We start from the raw sequence: 13,105 nt of genomic DNA, 5'->3' as shown, positions 1-13,105 counted from the left end.
CAGCTTTTCCACTTCCTGTCACAGTAGCACCAGACCTATGGCTCAGAAACAAACACAAAGTGCTAGATTCTGGGAAGTGGGCCAGAGCATTCCAGAGTGGCCCATCCGCCAATCACCAGCCAGAACTCCCACTTCGCCCAGTGCAGCTCCCTGTCAGGGAAAACAGCCCTTCCCTCCCCACTGCACTGCCCGCCACCCACACCCCTAGGGCCAGCCTGAGATGAGGCCATTTCACAACAGGCACAGCAGGTGAAGAATCAGGGACCCTGGGGTTGGGGGTGGGGAGAAGGTTACAGATTTACAGTTCAGCTCAACAGCTCCTGCCACTGTGCCTACAGGGACTCCTTATGAGACAGGAGAGAAGATAAGCTAGTTAAAACCCCAGATCCCTCCCATACTCCAACTCCTCCTCCCACCATGGCTCCGGGTCAGAGCCCTGTCCCATAGCAGCCTCAAAGCTCCTTGCCCCTTTTCCTCCTATAGCCTAAAAAAAAAAAAAAAAACCACCACCCACACCACACCATACACATTTCCATCTTCCTACAGCAGGGGTTCTCAAACTGGGGGTCGGGACCCCTCAGGGGGTCATGAGGTTATTACATGGGAGTGGAGGCTGACAGCTCGTGACACCCCCAACTCTGCTTTGCCTCAAGCATTTATAATGGTGTTAAATATATACACAAGTGTTTTTAATTTATAAGAGGGGGGTGTCGCACTCTGAGGCTTGCTATGTGAAAGGGGTCACCAGTACAAACGTTTGAGAACCATTGTCCTACAGGTTGGGATGTCCCTTGCCTTCATTCCCTGCTCTCCCCACTCCTCAAAAGATGCTCAATAGAGAAGTCCACACAGCCTCTCTAGCACAGCTTTATAGCAAACAGAGGCCCCCACATTCCTAGAGATAAGGCCTCTCCTATCAACTGCATGGGAGCAAAGTCCCTCAGGGTGAGGAGGGCTGATCCCTGGTGACGTTGCCAGTCAGGAGTGTGGCCTTCTCACACAGAGGAAGAGTGCAGCAGATGGGGAGGGCTAGCAGAGCCACAGCATCTAAGAGGGGATTTAGAGCAGCATATCACACTGGAAATACCAGTTAATGAGGGCTGTCTAGTTTAAGGGACATCTGCAGTCAAGGGACTGCGCCGGACAAGCGGTGCCACCGTACAGCACGCACCAAGATGTCCTCATGGCACCAGCATCCCAAGACTATAGCTCTGCCAGTCACAACTGCCACCTAGCACTGCACCATGGGGACAATATGGGAAGTCTGAGCAAAGCAACCAGAAGAGAAAGCAATTCAGCTGGTGGGCAGATGCCAAAGTTACATGGACTTCACTCCTGCCCCATTCACCTGCCATCACTGGACTTCAACCCTTCGTGCTCCCTACATCTCACCTACTGGGTTCAGGCCATTTCCTCTTTGGCCGCATGACATAAGGGAAACCACACAGCTATGGGGCAGAATAAGGTGCTGCAGCACAGGAGTGCTAATCTGACCAACTATTGTAGCCTGTATGCTGAGGGCTACCCTGCATCTGGTATGATGAGGGATCAGAGAACGCATGAAGGCACACGGGGAAATAGGATGAACCAGGAGTCGATTTGCAAGGCGCCCAGCATGCGATGCACTGGCAAACTCCCTCAGAGTAAAGCTTCCAAAGCTCCTGTCTGCCTTTAAGGGCCATATCAGACACCCAGAAGAGGGGTTTTGAATTACTGACGATCCTAAGCTAAATCAAAGAGATCCCAGAAGAACAGCAGTTGCAGGAATTGGACCACATGTTTCTGCCACCATCCCACTGACTGAAGAATGACTGATCCTCTCGGAAAGCCCTGCAGTTTTACTTTCCATTTACAAACTTCAGTCACGGAGGGACACCCTCCACTGCTGAACAGCTAGAAAAATAAGATTTTCAAAATTGATTTCTATCCATTCCCTCACCCAGACATGCACCTCCTCCTCTGAGCCTATCCCCCTCAAATGAAACCCTGCCAGTTAATTCACAAAGCTCCTGTTTCACCACTCTGAACAAACAGGCAGGTGTTTTAGAGAGGCTGAAGTCATCTTTTGTGTGGGAGTGGTGGGCAGGGAGTTGCTGAAATCAGTCTTATACAGCATTTCCAGGAAGGGGGAATCTGCAAAGTGAGGTGGTAATCGCCTTCCACACAAACCATGCCGCTGTGCTTGATATAAGCAAGGATGTGCTGTGGGTTGCCAAATCTCCGCCTCTCCTTCCCCCACCCCCCATATTCAGGTATGCTCACAAGCTGACTCACAGCTCCAGTCACACAGGGTATCAGAAGGAGATAGTACAAGAAACCTAGCTCAATTCAGCATGACCTCATCAGAGGCTCCTTATTCCAACTGTGTGCACTTGCATGCTCAGAGACAGATTTAGAAATCCTGATGAAAGAAATGATTGGGTAAGGAAAGCAATTGGAGGAGCAGGATACAAGAGCCAAAGACTGAATCACCACTAAAGGGGAAGATTCACTTCACCACTTGGAACAGTAACCACCTTCCCCTAGGGGTGTGGAGCTGTAGTGGGCACTCACAGCTCCTCACACCATGGATGTACCATCAGATATACCACCATCCTGGGGTCCTGCAGAGATCCACAACCGCTCACACACACACACCCCCTCCCATAGATGAGAGAAAAACAGAACTGTCTTGGTGAACAGATTATCTGGCACAGTATTTGAGACCAGATCTCACAATTACATGTAACTGACTGTGAGCAAGGAGAAGGACTGGAACAACAGGATGCCATAGGTCAGGATTAAAGTGCATCAGCAAACTGGGATGAGGGCAGAGGGAAGGAGACCCGCACAGCACCTGTCTATCCTATTCAAATAAAGGACTGAATGGCATCATTATGGATGCTAGAGAACAAAAATACAGTGCAAACAGGTCAGAGAGTTTCCCGTCCCTTCAACAGCATTGGCACTGCCCTACGTCTACCTGCCCCAGGGCCCATGGCAAATGGGCTCTTGCTCTAGCACCTTTCCCCAGCACTGCATCTGTATATCCATCCCCTCCCCCACCCCACCCACCCCCCCGCAACAGCTTTCCCTGCCCTCTGTAGAGGCAGAAGGGAAGGAAACCAGTATTTCCTGATCAGACAGGAAGTGACATTGTGCCTTTCCTTTCCCGCAAGGTTCTAAACACAACGTCCTGCCAAGCGCTGCTCCCTGCATCCTCCAAAGTGCAGAGAGGAGACCCCCTGGAGCCAATGCAACAGAATGCCAGGCTTACCCACCCATTGCCCAGGCAGGGCTGGAGACAGATATTGAACTATAAACCAAGGCTGCAACACAGACAGTGCCATCTCTGCCACAAGGTATCCGCACAAGGGGAGAAGGAGCAAGAGTGAACCCTTAATTCACCCACTACATCAGGTGCCAACAAAAAGATTCAGCTCTTCACTAAAAACTTACCCAACTCTCCACCCATCCCCTCAGAACAACGGGCAGACAGCCCAGGCTACCTCCCCCTGCTGGAGAATGTCCCCTCTCCAAAGGGCATGCTAAATAGCCACTTTGCATTGCTAGAGCAGTGCACTCACACCTGGAACAGGAGTATCCTCTCTGGCACCACACCCCCACATGGTTTTAGTGCCAGGGTATGTGTCAATGGAGTTAGCCGCAAGTGGGGAGTGTATGTCCCACTTCCACCCACTACTGGCCTCCTTAAGCCTCTCACTTTATTGAAGCTAAAAGAATCTTTCAGGTGTGCAGCCCCTCATGTCTATCCATCATTGATGGATGACCCCAAATTTGGGGACACCTCCCCCTTAACCTCCCAAGCACCCCTTCGGGGGGGAAGGGAGGAGAATTCCCACACTAGGCATTGTAGGAAATACTAGCGATGAAGCACTAGTAGTTGTAACCTGGGATGCTGATCAGCTGCTAGAAGTGAATGCCTATGCTTGTTCCCAACAGTGTAAATCTGGGGAGCAAGAGCACCATGGAGACCCTCTTCGTTCCACCCTCTCCCCACCTGGCTTGTAGCCACATCTCCTGTTTTGCACACAGAGGTGAGCCCTTCTCAGACTGGCCACAGCAAGTGTTTGTGCACCAGCAGAGTGGCCTTCCAACCAGGCCATTTACTGGAGACAGAAACAGGGCGAGGCTTCAGGGGAGGGAGAGAAGGTTTCCTGTTTGTCACTCTCTGATGTAATCTCCCAAGGACCACATGCAGTAACAGGACACTGGTAATTAAAGGGACAAGAGGGAGTATTCAAAGGAGGTGGGGCTTGGGGTCCAAGCCTGTTTCCACAGAGGATCCCTCCAGGGAGTAGGCCCCTGATATAGGATTTTAGTTCATAAAAGGAAAAAAAGTGTCACTCGCTTCACCCTCCCCCTTCCCTTCTAGACAAAAATCAACCTGCCTGACATCACATAGCTAGGTCGTAGCAGCAGCTTTGCATGCAGTAACACGCTCTGAGGAATGCACTCCTCCTACAGGGCACGGGCATGCCAGAAACACATGCAAACGAGATCAGTGAACTACTGATCTAATGAAGGAAAGAGGCCTTTGCGGTTATGTATTTTCTCAGATTGATGTGACCCACCCACCCACAGAAGTTATCCATACAGTGTTGTTCTGGCTGAGAGAACCAGAGAGCCTGTCCAACTAAGGAGAGGAGTAGGGATGGCAGTGGAGAAGAGGACAGGGTGCAGAGGTTCCCCACTTAAGGGTTCAATATGAGACAAGAGTCTCATCAAGGCCCACCAAGATTTGTTTTGCCACCTGCATTGATTAGAGAGACCCAAGGATTAGACGGAAAGCAGCACGAGATGAGTTGGTGAAGAATCCTCCCCAAGTTCTGGGGTTAGAGGCACTTCCCTGCTCCTATTCAGGATGGGAATTCAGCCTCCATGTTGTTAGTGTAGTCCTGGGCCCCACACAGCTCCTCTTCTAGAGGCCACCAAAGCTCTTGGGGGTGGGGAAGACACCACATGCTGCAGGAGCTGGTATATATCTGTTCACAATAACCCTTCTGCAGTTGCAACAGCCACAAGAAGCAGAAGAGACATCTGAAGGGAAGGAAGTGGGCAGAGAAGTGGTGTCCAGGCCACTTCTTCCCAACCCCCACTTTTATGAAATAGCTGCCTGCTGAAAGAGCATGCTAGGGAATGATATATGCCAGCAGGCTTCAATCAGCATCTCATTCAGCTTCCAGATTCCTACAGCTAGGATTTGCTGATGCAGGGAAGCCAGTAAACTCTGAGCAGGGTTTGCCCCAATGGGCTTTGCTTTTACTAAGGGTAGAGCAGCCAGGGCTGGGAAAGGAGAGATGGAGATAAGTCTTGTCCAAATGTGTTTAGCCAACGGACTGACACCAACATCCTCCATTTCCCATCCAAACATGTGGGCTACCAAATTAAGTCCACTGGATACAGATAAGCATGAAGCCAGCAGCTGTTTTTTTAACCTATTCTGGAACATTAACAGCCATTTTAAAAGAAGTGCAAAAAACTGACTCACTGCAGCTTTGGTAAATGCTGCTTGGTTTCCTAGTGTGCTACCTTCTCTCAGGGAAACCCCAGAAATCCCTCCAATTCCCACGTTTTGCCAGACTGCTCTAGTTGCTGGAGGAGAGGCTATTCCTTCCACCACATCATCAAGGCTGTGCTACATCACCACTCCAGTCTTTGCTACACAAGCAGCAATAGTTTCTGCACCACACAGGACGCATCTACACCAGCCATCATGGTGGAGGATATGGTTAATAGTTGTTTTTAACAGCATGACAGTGTTGGAGCCAGATCTGCCTACACTACTAAGACAACTGTACAAGCAGAGAAAGGATACCTCCCACCATTCTTGCTCAGACAGATACACCCTTAGTTTGTAGGTCTACATATACGTGCTTACAACAGCACCACTGTAGCACAGACACTTGCTACAGCAATGGAAGATCCTCTTTCATCGCTGTAGTAAATCCACCACCTCGAAAGGCTGTTCTTCCATCAACCTTGTGGTATCTAATTTGGGGTTCAGGTCAGCTTAGCTACAGCTTCTCAGGAGGGGTGAATTTTTACACACACATGCACACGTACGTGTGACATAGCTAGATCAACCCACGTTGTAGGTTGAGACCAGGACTAAGAGGTCAATGACCAAGGTTACATTTGGCTTCCAGGGTTCACACCTGGAATTTCCGCTGTGAGCATCAGGGTTCAGACACCTGTCCATATTCCTTGCTCACAAGCAAGGGCAGGAGCACAGATGGCAGGCACCCCATTAGAAGCTCAAGTGTCTCTTCCTCTCTCCTGACACACTGCCTGATAATTAAGCAGCACAAGCTTCCTTTACAGCCACCCTCTCAGTTCCCTCCCTCTTTGTTGTGTGGTTTGATACGGCCACTAAAGAAGTGATATCACCAATGGGAAAATTCATCTCTTCCTTTAAGAGGAACAGAAAGCTGTCGTCCAAGATTTGATGACAATGTGGTGTCAATAACCACATCTAACCCCAGGCCTTGTCCCCACCCAAGACACAAGGGAACACAAGAAACTTAGTAAATTCTTTGGTTAACAAGATCAGCAATTCTACTCAGGACAAGTCTCCCTGGCAGTAAAATTCAACAGAAACATCAACCGTCTTCACTAAATCATTACTTGCAAGTGAATCACTGGGGGAAGAGGCAAAAAAGTCTGTTGGAGCCCTGGTTCCAATCTGGCTACAGGTTGGTAGTGGCTGAAAGTAGATACCACTGGTGGCCTACGTGAAAACAGGTGGGAGTCAGCCCATTTCCTAGTGAGACAGGTGTCCACATAAACTGGTCACCATTGCCCCAGTTGTTGTGGGTCTTCTAACCAAGGACTAGCTGGGCCAAGAATTCCCCCTTCACATGTAGGGGGATTGTCCACGCTAGGCCCAGAATTGAGACACAAAGGCAGAAGCTTTTACTGCTATGCTAGGCCCATGTCTGCTGTGTGGATCCAGAAGACTTTGGTTATAAGGGGCTATAAATCCAGACCTTTCTCAACAGCATTATGCTTACAGAAAACATTCTTGTCCTCCAAGCAACAGTTGAGGTAGCTCAGACAGTCAAGCCCTATGAAAGGCACAGAGCGGTTTCCCAGGACAACTGAGAATACCCATTGGGTTTGAGTTTTATCATCCCATTAGCTAACATACCTGTACATTTATAAACCCAGACTGTTGGCTGATTCCACCTACCCCTGTTAGCAAGAGAGGCTGTTAAAGAAATTATATGGGAAAATATGTCATTTTCTTCCCAGATAAAGGCTCACTGAAGCCATCAAGCTTCACATCTCCTGATGCAGCCACAAATGGTACTTGTTGTGAGGTTTAACTCAGTGTAAGATCCTTGGACAACTCCTCTAAAGTAGGGAGCTACCCCTCTTTTACCGAGTGTGCCTCAATTTCCCTTAGGGGAGGCTGCACAAGCGAGAAATAACACTCAAATCTCATGACTGAGCCCTGTCCTCTGGATCAATCTTCCTGAGCTCCACAACTACTGCACCAAGGCCTAGCATCCAAGCCAGAAGGGAGGCAGCTAGTCATATAATAGAAAACCCACATGAATCAAGCAAAGTTGTCCAGCACACACCAAGCCAGCTATTTTCCTCTTCCTACCCTTCTAGAAAGGCTCCTTATAAGATTTCAGCAAGAATGCACCGCACAAGGAAAGGTTAGTCATCTGCATGCACAGGGTCCCAACCAAGGTCAATCAGACATTGAGAGGACAAGGTTCAAAACTGCTTTTAAGCATGTGAGCAGACAGTGTTTGTGACAGTCTCCCCTACTTTGCTATCTGCTTAGAATCAGGACTCCATGCAGGGCGTACAGCATGCAGGCTTCCCCACTCTTCCTTAAAGCACTCCTGTTATTCCAGTCCAGCTCCTATCTCACCCACCAACAGTTCTTTCAACGCACCTCAGTTCTGCCTTGCATCATCCTTTGCTATTCCAGACTTGTGCCTCTGAGCAAAAAGCTGGTCACACCAGGTTTTGTGGTTTGTCTATGTTCACAACCATGTGCATTAGGGAGCAGGGGGTGAAATGAACAGGATGATCCCCAAGTTCATCTTTGTGCCCAATCTGAATTTGAAAGAGGACCTGGAAACTAGAGAGTCTGCATCAGTTCTAATCCCCTGCTCCACCATAAATAGGTAAGTAGCAACTTCGTTGGGGAGCTGAAGGACAGGACAATACAGAAAATGTATAATCCTATAGTTAGCAGGGATTGGAATTCAAGACCCCCAGAACCTGTTCCCAGCTCTGCCACCACCTCACCATGTGATCTTGGTGAAATCACTGTACTTCAAGTTTCTCCATCAGTAAATTTGGGACAATCTTGTTTTCTTGCCACTGAGGAGGGGCTGAGACTAAGTTTAGTGTCTCTACAATGCTTTGAGTGCCTCAGGTGGAAGACACTGGGGAAAGGCTAAGTATTATAACAGCCACATCTAGTCCTGTTCCAAGTGATGAATGGGAAGCACAGAAAGGATCCAAGAATCCCCCTCCCAGTTGGGCTCAGTGAGGTGCCCAGTGATGCTCCAATCCTATCAACAGCCAAAGAACTACAAGCAAAGCAAGAGACGGGGATGGAAGAAGCGTTCAAGGCCTCTGTCCTACTATTAAGGCACCCATGGAATTCAAGATATTTAGACATGATCAAGCCTGAATGCTGAATCCTGGCATCTCAGAGGACCCACAACTCCTTCCTGGAGGGGAAGGATGGTCCTGTGGGTAGAGCACAAGCCTGGGATTTTGAAGACCAGGATTCAAGTCCCTGCTCTGCCAAAGACTTAGGAAGCTTGAGGCACAGAGAGACTGTAAAATAGAGATAACAGAATTGCCATACCTCACACTGGGAGTGAGGGGAAAAAGATACATTGAAAATTGGAAGGTGCTCAGATATATGGTGATGGGGGCCATATAAATACCTGATAGAATCCCTTCAAGGCTACTCCCCCCCCCCGCCCCCACAATGACAATCCTAATTCTATAAGAGGGCTTTGTAAGATAAAGGGCAGCAGTCTCTCAGGACAAGAGGCACAGAAGGGGCAGGGTGGGGACGGGAGAGATGCACTGCTATTTGACAAGAATGCTGCCAATGAAAGCGGGGGGGGGGGAAGAGAATGAGGAGGCTGGTGACACCTTAAAAAACTAACAGTCTTTAAGGTGCCACAGGATTCCCCATTGTTTTTGTGGATACAGACTAACACGGCTATCCCCCGATACTAGGGAAAAAAATAGCCTGCTGCACCCAGCACCCCTGGGAGTGGGCTGCTGTGGGATTATTCCTTCACTGGAGACATTTCAATGTCACTTGTTGGCCTGAGCCAGAAAAAAAGGATTTTTTTTTAATTATTATAATTATAATAAATAGCTGCCACATTACCAGGAGTCTGTTTTGGAGTTGGTTTTTCTGGTTTTGTTTTTTAGGGGTAGGGGAGAAATAGATGGGCTCCACCCAGCAGTCCCTTCCCTGCAAGAACAAAGGAGGAGGCAAATTAGATAACAGGAGAGTCTAGAAAGAGAGAGTTTTAGATCTGCCCTGGCCAGCTTCAGTCTAGTCTGCATAGGGTTCCTCTCACACACCTAATCCCAGTTCCCAACTCTTTCTCCCCTTCCACATGCCAAAATCTTAGGGTGGAATAACTGAAAAGATTTACAGCACACAACCTTGGGCCCAGTTACCCCCCACCCCCCAGGAAAGGCCTGCACACCCAAAAACACTCCCTGCTTCCAACACACATAAGCAACTTCCCTTACTCCAACACAAAGGGAACTATGTTGCAGAGGGGAAAGAGCAGGATACCATTTGCAATGCCAGACACTCCTTACTCCAACATTGAATGCCTGTCCAAAGAGAGATGCACTCTCTCTCCTGCTCCATGTGCCAATTGGGAGGTTGGCACAGCAAGGTAGCTTTTTTGTTGGGGGGGGGGGGAGGAGGCAACACCACAAGAGGTCAAGATTACATGCTTCACTCAAAGCACAGACACCCCAGAACCCAGCCACATAACTCCTAGCATGGGGGGAGGAGGAGGTTCAACAATGCTGTACAGCAATAAGCAAGCCCAAGGCCACACGCCAGGCCCTATGTACACTGTGCTACTGATAGACCACAAGATTGATCACAGGAACAAGGTATTGCAATCAGCTTTGGGGGTGGAAAGTGCTACAACCTACAAAGAATCGCACCACTCACAGCCACCCAGCAGAGACATCAAGTCATTCTGAATCTACTTTTAGAAGTGCCTGTGTTCTTTCCCCAGCTGTCAGAGCACTTCCTCTGGGCTCCTTGCCTGTGAAAGGCTACTACAGCCAACACCATGAGTTGTTCACAGCAGCTACCCTCTTACACCAACCTTTTATGTCCAGACAGGGAAGGGGTGGAGAGAGAAGAATTAGGAGGGGTACTAAATAGAACATGAGCCATCACTGAAACCCACTGACCATTTCCAAACCCTGCTCTAGCCACTCTCTAAACAGAACACCCTCTTTTCTTTCTCTGATGCACCCAAGACCAAAACCGGGGTGGGGGGGGGGGTGGAGAAGAGAGACAGGTGCTTAGATGCAGAACGTGGGTCTTAACAAGTTTCCAGAAATAAGAGTGCTGGCTGCTTTTTTCCCCACCCGGAAAATACCCCCAGGATCTCTGGCCACAAGAGCCTTAAGTCTAACATAAGGCATCACAACCTGTGGACAGCAAAGTGAAGGAAAGAGAAGAGAAAGTATGTTCTTAAAATTATGCTTGGAGACAAATTAGCCTTCCTATAATAATTTTAGACAGTAGCACAGACTCTCTCTCTCTCTGCCCCCGTTTGTTGCAATTAGTGCCGTATCGAATTCCAGGCTTTTGTTTTGTTTTGAATGGAGGAGTTAAATTTACAGATGACGACTCTCAGGACTAGAAACTAGCCCAACATCCTGGTTCCCAATGAGCTGGCTACACAAGTACATTCTTAGCAGCGTCTAAAAACCCCCAATCCTCAGCACACTTCCAAGAGACTGAACATAAGAGCTTAAGGAAAGTTACAGGGAAACAACTTAAAAAAAAAAGTACAATACAAGTCTGTTAGACTCGGAGTTCCTAAAGTACTGCTTCAAAATAAGTTTGCTTAAAGCCTTTTTTAATTTTGCTTTCTTCCCCAGTAAGTTTTAAAATAAGCAAAGTCTCGGGCGCAGAATGTGGGCCGGGTTGAGATTGCTACACTTAACAGAGGCGTTAAGACGGTCATTCCTCACCCACTTCAAACTGTTGATTTTCACAGATTTTAAGTTCTAAAGAGCCCCGTTTCCCAAATCTTTTTAATACCCCTCCAATTAAGAATTAAAAAGAGGTTCTAGCTCAACATGGATTCGTTTTAGAAGACTAAGAGGAGAAAGGCCCCCACCCAACTGCACCTGGGGAAAAAAAATGGGATCCACCCAAGCAGAAAGTGTGGATCTGAAACATAAAGAATAGACCGCAACACTCCCAACCAGAATACAACTTCATAAAAATACTTTATCAACTGCAAAATCTCCCTACAACTTAGTTTCCCAAAAAGCTTTAAAATAAATATCTTAAATGGCGCAAATAAAACCAAAAACCCACTTTCCAAACCCAATCACATTCCTCCCCCAGCCTGCACAGAAGACACCACAAAAAAAGACAACAGCTTCCCAACAGCTCAACCCAGGAGGCGTTGTTAGTTTGCAGCACAAAAGGAACAAAAATCCAAAGTGAACAAGAGCGGAGATTAATTTACCAACCTCTCCCAGCCCCCCCAAAACAAACAAAAAAACCATACGATTCTTACCCTGGCTTTCTCCCTTCTCAGGAGCTGCACTCGCGAGATCTATAAGTTTGTGTCTCCTCCTTGTGAGTTTTTGTAAGTACCGGGGGAAGAAATAAAAGCAAAAATAAATAAAAAAAAGTTGTCAGTGTGGCTGTTCCTCTGTCCTATAACTTCCCTTCTAATCTCTCATGGTGACAATGTCAGTCTCCAACAAAATTTCCCTCCGTGAGATCCTTTGCAAACAAACACACACACCCAGAACTCTAATGTGGACTTTTCCAACAAATCTCTAAAGGAAATGTAAGAGGCAAAATATGTGGCAAAACCCTGCCAAAATGTATTGGTTTAAAAAAAAAAAAAAAAGCAAAGTAGCCAATGTAGTGATTTTTTTTCTCCACCTTTCTCCCTCTGGGATCTGCTACTTCTTCCTTTCTGGCTTTTTTTCCCCTCGCCTCCTCTTTCAGATCCAACACCTAAAATGGAAGTTGCACCCGACCCAGCCAAAGACAAGCTGGCGGGGTTGGTGGTAACAAACTAAGCCTTCCAACCAAGCCCAACGCCCAACCCCTCTTTCCCTAAGTGATGTCAGCTTCTGTGAAGCTCCAATGGGAAGCAGACATAAATGAGGGACCCGGCACTATCCAATAGAAAACTTTATTGTAGAAAATAAAAAAAAAATAAAAAAAGGAAAAAAGAAAAAAGGGGAAAAAAACAACAAAAGGATGAGGACAGAAATTAACTTTTTTTGGGGGGGGGATAAAATAAATACAAATATATTACAAAAACCAATTGCAAGAAAGAAGTTTAAAACAGGCTTGGCAGGATGATAAATGTATTGATGTGATCTGCAATTCACAGTCCAGTTTCTTTTGATCTGTATGTTTCTTTCTCCCACTCACCTCCTCTGCCTGTTTGCAAATGCGTGTAAATATCTTCATTTTTGTGTGTCTCCTGTGCTTTTTATTTATATGTTTCCCATCTTTGCAAGTATCGTGAAATGGAAGAAGGACAATGGTACAAAAGATGTGTGGGGAAATATCTGGATCTGGGGAGAATTTCAGATTTGAAATTCAACCTTGATTCTGCTGTTTTTGTTTTAATTATATGAGCCCAGATTGCCGGAGTTGCAATCAGCTCTTGTTTTATTTCAGTCAATGACTTTTGCTGGCAATTAAGCAACTGAATTTAAAAGTCTAGAGTGGATAAGGAATTTACTTCCCTCCTTTTCTTCTCAAATCACTGAAGAAAATAGCTCTTTTGCTTTGTATTACTAATTTAATCCAATTCACAGTTTGTAAATTCCAACCCACCAATCAAGAGAGAGAGACAAAAGC

General features: G+C 47.2%; 1 protein-coding gene across 8 annotated transcripts in view; it reads right to left on the bottom strand.

Moving 5' to 3' along the window:
- The window catches only part of CTNND1 (catenin delta 1), a 56,632-nt gene extending 44,264 nt beyond the window's left edge, over nucleotides 1-12,368 (bottom strand). For 3 of the 8 annotated variants that reach the window (XM_045015979.1, XM_045015980.1, XM_045015978.1), the window contains exons 1-2: nucleotides 12,170-12,367; nucleotides 11,793-11,851 (exon numbers count right to left, since the gene is read on the bottom strand). The gene's annotated coding sequence lies outside the window, so the exon portion shown is untranslated. Of the gene's footprint in view, nucleotides 1-11,792; nucleotides 11,852-12,169 lie in introns of all 8 variants that reach the window. The other 5 variants (XM_045015975.1, XM_045015977.1, XM_045015981.1 and 2 more) reach the window with 4 other exon arrangements.
- Nucleotides 12,369-13,105: the final 737 nt, after the last annotated feature.

Source organism: Mauremys mutica, chromosome 4, assembly GCF_020497125.1.
Source record: "Mauremys mutica isolate MM-2020 ecotype Southern chromosome 4, ASM2049712v1, whole genome shotgun sequence".
NCBI classification, from domain to species: domain Eukaryota; kingdom Metazoa; phylum Chordata; order Testudines; family Geoemydidae; genus Mauremys; species Mauremys mutica.
This window is presented reverse-complemented; position numbering and strand designations above follow the sequence as displayed.